This window comes from Trichechus manatus, unplaced genomic scaffold (assembly GCF_000243295.1).
Source record: "Trichechus manatus latirostris isolate Lorelei unplaced genomic scaffold, TriManLat1.0 scaffold00112, whole genome shotgun sequence".
Lineage (NCBI taxonomy): Eukaryota > Metazoa > Chordata > Mammalia > Sirenia > Trichechidae > Trichechus > Trichechus manatus.
The window spans coordinates 1,846,956-1,858,341 of record NW_004444048.1 but is presented as its reverse complement, the minus strand read 5'-3'; the positions used below and the strand labels follow the sequence as shown (position 1 = coordinate 1,858,341).

The 11,386-nt window shown below is 37.7% G+C and overlaps 1 protein-coding gene across 1 annotated transcript in view; it reads left to right on the top strand.

Annotated features, from left to right (window-relative positions):
- SOX5 (SRY-box transcription factor 5) overlaps positions 1 to 11,386 on the top strand; it is a 955,120-nt gene that overhangs the window by 386,463 nt on the left and 557,271 nt on the right. The gene's annotated exons all lie outside the window — the stretch shown is intronic.

Genomic DNA, 11,386 nt, shown 5'->3' with positions numbered 1-11,386 from the left:
CTCTCCCATTCCTGTACTTCATTTGCTTAATTTCCAGTTCCCACACTTCCCGAAGGTAATAATTATAACCGGGAGGTTGTGTGTTCTTCTAGAGTGTCTCTACTTGCCGATCCTTTTTATTTTTTACAGGTCTTACTTGTTCTTGGTCTCCCAATCTATATACATGGTCACGTTCACTTGACTTTCTAAAGTATCTTACTATGAAGTGACATTTAACAATGTGCGTGTTGAATCTGGGTACTTTTTGCTTGGCTTTGCATCCATCTTTCCACTTATGTTTTGAAGAGAAATTTCATATTTTCTTTGCTCTAATTCTGGTTGCCAGGATGGCTGAGTGCCATTCCTGGAAGGGGTGTGTGTTAGAGTTGGCACAGACGGAACAACTGGCACAGGAAAAGGAAACCATTTCTGTGTCAAGGAGATTTATCTATTCATTATTTTAAAAATTATTATTGTTCCCATGATTGACCATTTGTTGTGTATGACCTATGTCCTGGGTACCATTCTAAACAAAGAACAAGGCATGTTCCTGTGCAGTGCCCAAGGAGCTCCCAACTGGATATGTTGCAACGATATCTATGGTAAGATTATGCTTTTGGTAGCCAGATCTTAAGCGATAAATAGAAAATCGTGTAGTACAATTGTTTTTAAACTGTGCTCTGAGGAAGACTGTAGGTGCTTTGGAGGTGAGCCTGAGGCCAGTTAGTGAAGGAGAGGAGAAGGGACATAGCCTTATTACTTTGTTCTCTTTTATGTATCGTAAGATTTTGATTGAAGAAATACTTCCACAGTTTAAAAAAAGTTTGAGGTCCACTTCTGTAGAAGAATAAATGCTTAACTGGAGTCAAGAAATTTGTGTTCTCTGATCTGGCTGTGCCTCATTTTGGATTACAATAAACTGTTGCATACTCTCGTTTTTCTTGATATACAGTGACAATGACTTAGTGGTACAGAGTTCTGCTAGAATCCCTGTTTCACCGCTTCCTTGCTGTATGACTTTGGTAAAGTCACTTAATCTTTCTGAGCATCAGTTTCCTCATTTTTACAAAGCCAGTAGATATGCTGGACCCTTGTTGTTTGCTGTGAAGATTAAAGATAAGATACACAAAGTGCATAGCACAAAGTTTGCCACGTAATGAACACTCAATTAATGAAAACGTTAAACACGAACTATGGAATGTGTGGTTTTTTGAAAGCAACTCAATGCCATAGCAATAAAGGGGAAAGGTAGGGGATGCAACAATCTGATGAGAACAAGTTGCATCTCAGTTTGCAAAACTGAAAGGATTTTGAAAAAGTTATAATATAAACGTATGCTGTTTAATTGAATTATACTTTTCATGCAATGGAGAAAATCACTACTTAAAGGGATTCTGTAGGGAATTTTTTGTAAAGTCAGGAATCTCTTGGCTCTTGGCAAGTGAATGATGCTCCATTTTATGCTGTATAGGTTTTAGTTTTTGAGTTTTATGTTTTCTTTAAAGGAGGTACATGTGTCAAATAAGAGAGGGTACAGTACCATTGGATTTATAAACTACCTGAAAGGTATAACAGTAAGGGATGCGAATATCAGGGTAAAGGAAAGGAGAAGCAAAGGATGGAAACAGATTTTATTTATAAATAATATAAAATAGTGATTTCCCAGTTTTACAGAAGCAGAGGAAGAGAACACAGCAATAGAAAGTGATCTGGCAATAATTTAGAGATGAGAGAATGGGGAAAGATGATTTAAGCTTACTGAAGAGTTTTTACTGAGAGATTGATGACTGAAATTGGAATAAAGAATTTTATGACAAATATGTAATGTTCTTTTCAATACTTTTGTTTGACTTTACTATTGGTTACAAGTTGGGGAAAGAAAGCTATTTCAGAGTTAACATGGCTAAAAACATCAACACTTTCTTAAAATTGTTGCTTTATATTTGGAAGCTAGTCAATTTCATTTCGGTAGCATCTGGTTGAAGTTTATGTATTAAAGGATGACCGTGAAAACAGTGTTTCACATGTCACTGGCATTCAATAAATGATTGCTGAATTCCAGTAAATTACATTTAGATACATCCTAATAATTCTAACACTCCTCCAAAAACCACTGCCATCCAGTGGATTCTGCCTCATAGTGACCCTGTAGGACAGGGTAGAACTGCCCCATAGGCTTTCCAAGGCTTTAAATCTTTATGGGAGCGGACTGCCACATCTTACTCCCATGGAGCGGCTGGTGGGTTTCAACCACCAGCCTTTCAGTGAGCAGCCACACTCTTCAACCACTGCACCACCGGGACTCCTCTAACACTCCTAAAACCAAAAAACCAAACTCCTTGCTATCGAGTCAATTCCAACTTATAGTGACCTGTCATAGTTATCTTATCTAGTGCTGCTATAACAAAAATACCACTGTAGAGGTCTTCAACAAAGAGAAATTTATTCTCTCACAGTCAGGTAGGCTAGAAGGCCAAATTCAGGGAGCCAGCTCCAGGAGGAGACTTTCTCTCTTTGTCGGCTCTGGAGGAAGATCCTTGTTATCAATCTTCTCCGGACTAGGAGCTTCTTAGCGCAGGGACCCCAGCTCCAAAGAACATGCTTTTTTCCTGGCAATACTTTCTGGATGGCATGAGGTATCTTCTGTCTCTCTGTTTGCTTCTCTCTTTTATATCTCAAAAGAGATTGACTTAAGACAAAATCTAATCTCGTAGATTGAGTCCTGCCTCATTAACATACCTGCCGCTAGTCCTGTCTCATCAACATCATGACTTGTGCTAGCCTTCTAAAGGAATTGTGAGTCTTTTAATTATTTTAACATTTTGAGTCCGTTTAACACCAACCAAAAATTCTATTCCAGTTAGTTTTACTAGAACCAAATAGAGAACTACTGGTCAAAAATGAAAATCTTTGGGTTTGGCATTTTTTAGCAGTGGACCTTTAACAATATTTTTCTATGTTTTCTACAGCCATTTGGACTTTCTGTCTTTTCTGTGAAATTTAGTAATTTATATTTAAGAAAATTATTGTTAAGACAGGGGGGACTTGAGTATATTTTAGGCTCAGGGGAAGGGACTAGTGGACGAGAATGAATTTATAATACCAAAAGGAAAGGAATCATGTAACTAGGGTAAAATTATTCCAGGTAGAGGAGTGTTGGAATAAAGAATCAGAAGGATCAGAAAGAAGCAGAGACAGCTATCTCTTTGAAACTTGAGTGAAGGAGGCAAAAATGCCCAAATATAGAACTAAATTTAGAGATGGAGGGAAATTGGTATTTAAAAAGGAAGAGGGTGGTAGCAAACATTCACTCATTTATTCTGTGCTGGGAATTGTGCAAAGTTTTATGTAGAAATAATTATGCTTAATCCTCATAACAAACCTTTGAAACAGGTTTAATTCCCTGCATTCCATAGCTTAGGACCCAGGTAGATATGCCCAAAGTGTTACTTCTGGAAACTATGAAATTTTTTTTAGTATTTAGTCAATTTGACTAAAAGCTTTGAGTCAAGTTTTTTTATTTTTGTTTCTTGTGATTAGACAAATGAGCCTTGGTGGCACACTGGCTAAAGCACTTGGCTGCTAACCAGAAGGTCAGTGGTTTGAATCTACCAGCCACTCCACAGGAGAAAGATGTGGCAGTCTGCTCCCATAAAGATTATAGCCTTGGAAACCGTGTGGGGCAGTTCTACTCTGCCCTGTAGGGTCCCTATGATTCAGAATTGATTCAACAGCAAGGGGTTTTGATTGGGCAGAACATATCTACTACTAGGCATATAGATGGCATCCCTGGGTGGCACAAATGGTTAGGTTCTGGACTACTAAATGAAAGATAGGCAGTTCAAACCCACCCAGTGGTGACTTTCAGAAAAAGCCTGGTGATCTGCTTCTGAAATCCTTAAAAGGTTTTTAGCCTTAAAAACCCTGCTGAGTGCAGTTCTACTCTGCAACACATGGGGTTGCCATGAATTGGAATCGGCTCAATAACAACTAACAATGACAACAACAACAGGTATATATATAGACCTGTATATGTGCATAGTTGTATGTAAATGCACATCTACGCATAGACCTTATGTGTAGCTTACTATACAAATATGTAAGATTAGGTGTATATTTTTATATTCACATGAGAAAATTGTGTATCTAGGGATTTAATCTAGAAAGAACACTCTAGATGATGATGATATCAATAATAACAATAGCTTCATTCATTGAGTAACTGTGTACTCATTGGGCAGTTTGCATTGATTATATTTGCAATCTGACAACAATCATAAAAGGTAGAACTGGTATCACCGTTGTATAGATAAGTTTATTGAAGCTTGGAGAATTTTTTAAACTTGCCTTGGGTCACATTGCTGGTATATTTCTGAGCAGGCATTCCAACCTAATTTTCTAGTACTGTACCTCTCTACCTCTGTATACCAGACATTGCCTCTAGGGTGATATTCACTTATTAGCTATTAAAATTTATTGAGAATGTCATTTTCCTTTCAAAAAGCCACTGTAATAATTATGACTTATTCCCAGATTCAGTTCCCTGATTGTTAGAGGGATTTTGTCTTGACCCTGCTAGATATTTTTTGCTTACCATAGTTCATTTGTATAATCAAAGTAAAATATAAACAGACTCTCACTTTTATTTCACTGAAATGCCTATCCCAGTACCATGCACAGGGTATACACTCACCAAATGTTTGTTGACAATGCTTGTGATCTTCTGAGTAATATGTGCTTAGTCAACAGGACTGAAGAAACTATATTTTTACAAAAATGAAAAATATGGCATTTTTTTCCATCTTGTGACCATGTAACCGGTGATTTTTCTACCTTGGTAGAAAAAAATACAGTGTGGACCTTGAAAAATACACATTTCAGGAAACTGAGAAGATATTTGTAACGATCCTACCCAGTCACTTACTTATCCACTCTTTTTTTCTTTTCCCTTTCACTTTTCTGCCTCTGTGCCCACAGCATGTGAAAGCATTGAAAGAAAATAAGAATCTTAAACTCATAAACATACCTGCTTACCATCTGGCAGTCATCCCAGCAGTCTGGTGATCTCCTTAGTTATCCAGCAGATAGTAGAAAAACAAGAGTCCTGTGAAGATTTCACATGTTGCCATATCCCTGCCAGATGGTGATTTGTAAAACATGGACAAATTGCACTGGCTCCACTTCCCTCTGACAATCACAACAGAAACACTGCCGCAATGGTGTTTAGTTTAAAAGCAACTTCAACTGAATAACTTTTAAGGTGTAAACATCTAAAGATTATTGGGGCAGAGTGTGTCATTATCACCAGAGAGCTGGTCCTTCACAAACCTGCTGTTCTATGTGCTGATCTTTCTAGGATTCTCCCTAAAACAATACATGGAGGGTTAGGAAATGGCAAGATCATGGGACATTTGATTACTACCTACTGATCCTTTGTCACAACGTGATGTTTTTCTGTCATCTAATGATGGGTTTCAGGACTAAAAATTATATTGACAAATATATCAACTGGGCATCTTACTGCACATTGGGACATGAGCTGCATCTGGGTAGGAGCAGGGGATTCTGCTCTCTAAGTGTTAATAAAACTTTTAAAATAATACCTTCCCACTGTTTCTGTTTTCTCTGTGGTTATCTACACAATACTTAAATTACTGGTCAGTTTAGATGGACAGTGTCAAACAGGCAATTTAGTAATGAGTAGATAAACTACCAGTTTGTGATTCTGGCTATTTCAGTAAGCTTTGGTCTGAAAACATACTTGGCTGGGGAGGAATATCTCTTCAACCCTCTCAATATTTCAGAAGTCCACTTGGGCCTAGAAGACATGCAGCTCCCCTGATGCTGAGCGAAAATGATAGAAGAAAATAAACTATTCCTCTCTGTACAGTAGCTAGATTTGCTAAGTAGTTTTTCTGTTCAGTAGGGAATGCGCTGCCTATCTCTTCTTGATGATATGGACGCAAAGGTTTTATGTAACTGCTTTTTTAAAATAATGACTTCACTGAAATATAGTTCACATAACATACAGTTCATCCATTTGAAGTGTACAATTGAATGATTTTTAGTAGAGTCACAGTTATGCGAACATGCCAGTGAATGTTAGGATATTTTTATCACACCAAAAAGAATCCCTGTACTCAGTAGCAGTCACACCTCACTTCCCCCTAACTCTCGCACCTATAGGCAGCCACTAACTGGCTTTCTGTCTCTAAACTTGCCTGTTCTAAATATTTAAATAAATGGGTGATCATAAAATACGTGGTCTTTTGTGCCTGGCTCCATTAACTTAAGATGATGTTATCAAGATGTATCCATGTTGTAGTGTGTGCCAGTGTTTTTTTTTTTTTTTTTTTTATTACCAAATAATATTCCATTGTATGGCTCTACCATATTTTATTTATCCATTTGTAAGTTGATGGATATCTGAGTTTTTGGCTATTATGAATAATGTAGCTATGAACATTTGAGTATGAGTTTTTATGTTTCATTTCTCTTGGATATATACCTAGGTGTGGAATTGCTGGGTGATCTGGCAACTGTATGCTGCTTACCCTTCTGAAGAACACAGCAGCTGGGAGTTCTGTTTGCTTGTTTGTTTGCTGGTATCTCTTTACTAGTGAGAGACACTGACTTTAGACCCACTGACATTCTGTGATCTAGCATTTTAATTCCTTTTGTAGAATAGTGAACAGGCAAGGGTTTTGGAATTAGACACGAACTAAATTTGGATCCCGGTTTCACCACTTATTAACTTTATGATCATGGGCATATTAGTTAATATCTCTGACATTTCTTTTTGCCATCTGTCAAATGAGGCTAATCACACTGACTTTGCCTGCAGTTTGTGTGCTTCATGGAATGCGATGATGTGTAGGAAAGCAGTCAGCCCAGGTCTGATCACATAGTAACTTTCCCATAAATGTTCTTTTTCTTGGTTTCTTTGATTTTTGCTTTTGAGAATCTGAGGTGCAGGAACTGACAGAAGGGAAAAACTTGGGGTGATCTAGGCATTCAGGCGAGGGCCTCCTTGGCTGATGGATGGGCTCCTGCGTTAGGTGAAGGTATCACTTTCGTATGTTTACCCTTCAGGACTGTATTCAGAATTTGGTAAGCAGAAAACATTAAAAACAATGTGTAGTAAACATTACTGTAACTTTTAATAACTTCATGTTAAAAAGGAGATTTTATTGGAATTGTTATGCAGTTGTGTCTACCACATTTTAGTATTTGGGTGCTCATTCTATATGTAGAACATCAGATAAGGAGTTGATATAAAATAGAAGTATGATTCTGAGGAATAATTTCTACAGTTAAAGAACGTTTTAGGCTGAGGCAATTGCATAAAGAAACAAATCATTTATAGTTTGCAAGACACCAGACCTTGGCTAATCCAGTACAGTGAAGTCCACTTAGAGCCATAGAGATGAGTAGGGCTTCTTAAAGGAGTGTTATAAGTCATAAACTTTTGAGTCTTTTATGTCATTTAGGATGTCTTTCTGACTTCAGCATAAACCATACTTAAAGCACACAGAGAAATACAAGTATTGAAACATCATTAGCAAAGGGGATTTCACAGTCTTCCCCAAGAATGGAATATCCATATGATACAATTTTCTGTGTGCAAAATCTGGCCTTATGTGTAACCTAAATCTTTTTTGCTTTATTTTGAAGTCCATTTCCATTAAATCCATTTTCCTGAGGCTGAGATATTATTAATAGCGTGACTGTTAACAGAAAAGGGAAATATATATTGAGTTTAGCCAGTGTTCTCCCATCCCCCCGTCTTTTAAACTATCCCAGAGAGGTTCAGCCTCCCATAAATGGTGTGACTGGCGAAACTGATGTTTTCTTTTACTGTGTCTTGGGTGGTCATCCTGATGACCCTTTGAAACGATAGAAGTATTTGAACAAACCAAGAAAATGTTATTTACACCTCCAAAGACAGAAGAAAAAAAAAATGAAGAAAAGAAAAAAAAATATTAGTAGGTTAGGAGATTGGTTCAGATATCTTTTTTTATATTTAACATTCAGACACATTTTAAACCTGTTTTATGAACTCTTAAGTTCCAAGCCTGTGTAGGATTTACTATTCAGTTTTACTTTTTTTATAATTAATTTGATTCTATCAGTTATAGGCACTATCATAATTCTTTTATATTTTTGTGTCAAGCCAAAGAGGAATATTTGAATTCTAATAATCGTCTCAATTTAAATTATTAAAAACACACTACAGTTATGATATCACAGGTATTAATAAGCTTTGTAAGCCCTTTTCCCAGACAACTCATGCTTTCTTTTAAAACTAAATTTGAATTTCAAGCTTCGATTACTTTACAGTGTCATTTTGAATCGATAACATCTGGAAGGGAAAACAAAATTCTTCCAGCTCTTCAGAACAGATCCCATTTCAGGCCCACCAGAAAGTTTAGACCTGCTGCACGTTTAACTTTTGCATCACTTCTGGTTTGTTTTTTATTTTTTTTTTTTAGTTCTCTACTAGCCCACTCCTCCGTCTGATTATATTCTCCTCCCAAGCTCTTAAATGTGTCTATTACCCTCAGGCTTTGACCTTGGGCAGACTGTGAGCACAAAGTCATGTTATTTAGAGTGAAGTAACACCAGTAGTCAGGAAGGAACAATGTAGTTCAAGCCAGATAAAATAAATCTCTCATTTCCTGTCAAGGGACTGAGCCAAAAGCAATGATGAGAGACAGGGGGCAAACCGTGCAACTCGAAACACAGACACTTGGGATAGACACAACCACAATCCTCCCTGAATACAGACAACAAAACCAAAAACAGCCAGAGTGACAGCAGACACATAATAGCTATGGAATAAACCAAAACCATATAAAACAGAGGGGATCTGTACAGCTCCCTGGCCACAGAAAAGACAGTTGAACTGTTTTAGGAGGACAAGACTGAAATGCATAAGGGAGTCCCCTGTACAGACTGAGAGTGTCATAAACTTGGAAGCACAGTTGTGCAGCTGCCAATTTTTTTTTTTAATTTTATTGTTGTACTGTAAGTGAAAGTTTACAATTCAAGTTAGTCTCTCGTACAAAAATTTATACATACATTGTTATATGACCCTAATTGCTTTCCCTGTACTGTGATAGCACACTCCTTTCCACCGCTGATTTCCCATGTCCATTCAACCAGCTCCTGACCCTCTCTGCCTTCTCATCTCATCCCCGGACAGGAGCTTCCCATTTATTCTCATGTATCTATTTGAGCTAAGAAGCACGCTTTTCACAAGTATCACTTTGTGTCCCATAGTCCAGTCTAAGCTTTGTCTGAAGAGTTGGCCTTGGGAATGGTTTTAATTCTGGTTTGACAGAGAGTCTGGTGGCCATGTTTTCTGGGGTTCCTCCGGTCTCAGTCAGGCCATTAAGTCTGATCTTTTTACTAGAGTTTGAGTTCTGCACCCCACTTTTCTTCTGCTCCATCAGGGACTCTCTGTTGTGTTCTCTGTCAGGGCAGTCATTGATGTCAGCCGGGCACCATCTAGTTCTTCTGGTCTTAGGATGATGAAGTCTCAGGTTTATGTGGCCCTTTCTGTCTCTTGGGCTAATACTTCCCTTGTGTCTTTGGTGTTCTTCATTCTTCTTTACTTCAGGTGGGTTGGGACCAACTGATGCATCTTAGATGAACGCTCGCTAGCTTTTAAGACCCCAGATGCCATTCACCAAAGTAGGGTGCAGAACATATTCCTAATAAACTTTGTTATGCCAGTTGACCTAGATGTCCCCTGAAACCATAGTCCCCAGACCTCTGCCCCTGCTACTCTGTCCCTGGAAGTGTTTGGTTGTATTCAGGAAACTTCTTAGCTTTGGTTTAGTCAGTTGTGCTGACTTCCCCTGTAGTGTGTGCTGTCCTTCCCTTCACCTAAGATAATTCTTCTCTGCTATCTAATTAGTAAATAACCCTCTCCCTCACTTCCCACACTCTTAACCATCAAAGAATGTTTTCTTCTGTGTTTAAACCTTTTCTTGAGTTCTTACAATAGTGGTCTTAAACAATATTTGTCCTTTTGCAACTGACTAAATTCACTCATCATAATGCCTTCCAGTTTCCTCCATGTTGTAACGTGTTTCTTGGATTCATCATTGTTTTTTATCGTTGTGAAGTATGTTTATCCATTTGTCCATTGATGGGTACCTAGGTTGTTTCCATCTTTTTACTGTTGTGAACAGTGCTGAAATGAACATGGGTGTGCGTATATCTATTGGTGTGACGACTCTTATTTCTCTAGAATATGTTCTAAGGAGTGGGATTGCTGGATCCTATGGTACTTCTATTTCTAGCTTTTTAAGGAGGCACCAAATCGATTTCCAAAGTGGTTGTGCCATTTTACATTCCCGCCAACAGAGTAAAACTGTTCCAGTCTCTCTGCAACCTCTCCAACATTGATTATTTTGTGTTTTTTGGATTACTGCTAGCCTTGTTGGAGTGAGAAGGTATCTCATTGTAGTTTTGATTTGCATTTCTCTAATGGCTAATGATCGTGAGCATTTCTTCATGTGTCTGTTAGCTGCCTGAATGTCTTCTTCGGCAAAGTGTCTGTTCGTATCCTTTGCCCATTTTTTAATTGAGTTATTTATCTTTTTGTTGTTAAGGATTTGCAGTATCTTGTAGATTTTAGAGATTAGACGCTGATCAGATTTGTTGTAGCCAAAATTTTTTTCCCAGTCTGTAGGTGCTCTTTTTACTCTTTTGGTAAAGTCTTTTGATGAGCTTAAGTGTTTGATTTTTAGGAGTTCCTAGTTACCTAGTTTCTCTTCTGGTGTTTGTGCATTATTACTTATGGATCATATTCTGTTTATGCTATGTATTAGGGCTTCTAACATTGTCCTTATTTTTTCTTTCATGATTTTTATCGTTTTCAATTTTATATTTAGGTCTTTGATCCATTTTGAGTTAGCTTTTGTGCATGGTATGAGGTATGGGTCTTGTTTCAGTTTTCTGCATATAGATATCCAGTTATGCCAGCACCATTTGTTAAAGAGACTGTCTTTTCCCCAATTAACAGACTTTGAGCCTTTGTCAAATATCAGCTGCTCATAGGTGGATGAATTTACATCTGGATTCTTAATTCTATTCCATTGATCTATCTATCTGTAGTACCAGTACCAGGCTGTTTTGACTGCTGTGGAGGTATAATAGCTTCTAAAATCAGGTAGTGTGAGGCCTTCCACTTTGTTCTTCTTGAGTAATGCTTTACTTATCTGGGGCCTCTTCTCTTTCCATATGAAGTTGGTGATTTGTTTCTCCATCTCCTCAAAAAATGTCATTGGAATTTGAATTGGGATTGCATTGTATCTGTAGATTGCTTTGGGTAGAATTGACATTTTCACAATGTTGACTCTTCCTATCCGTGAGCAAGGATGTTTTTCCACTTACG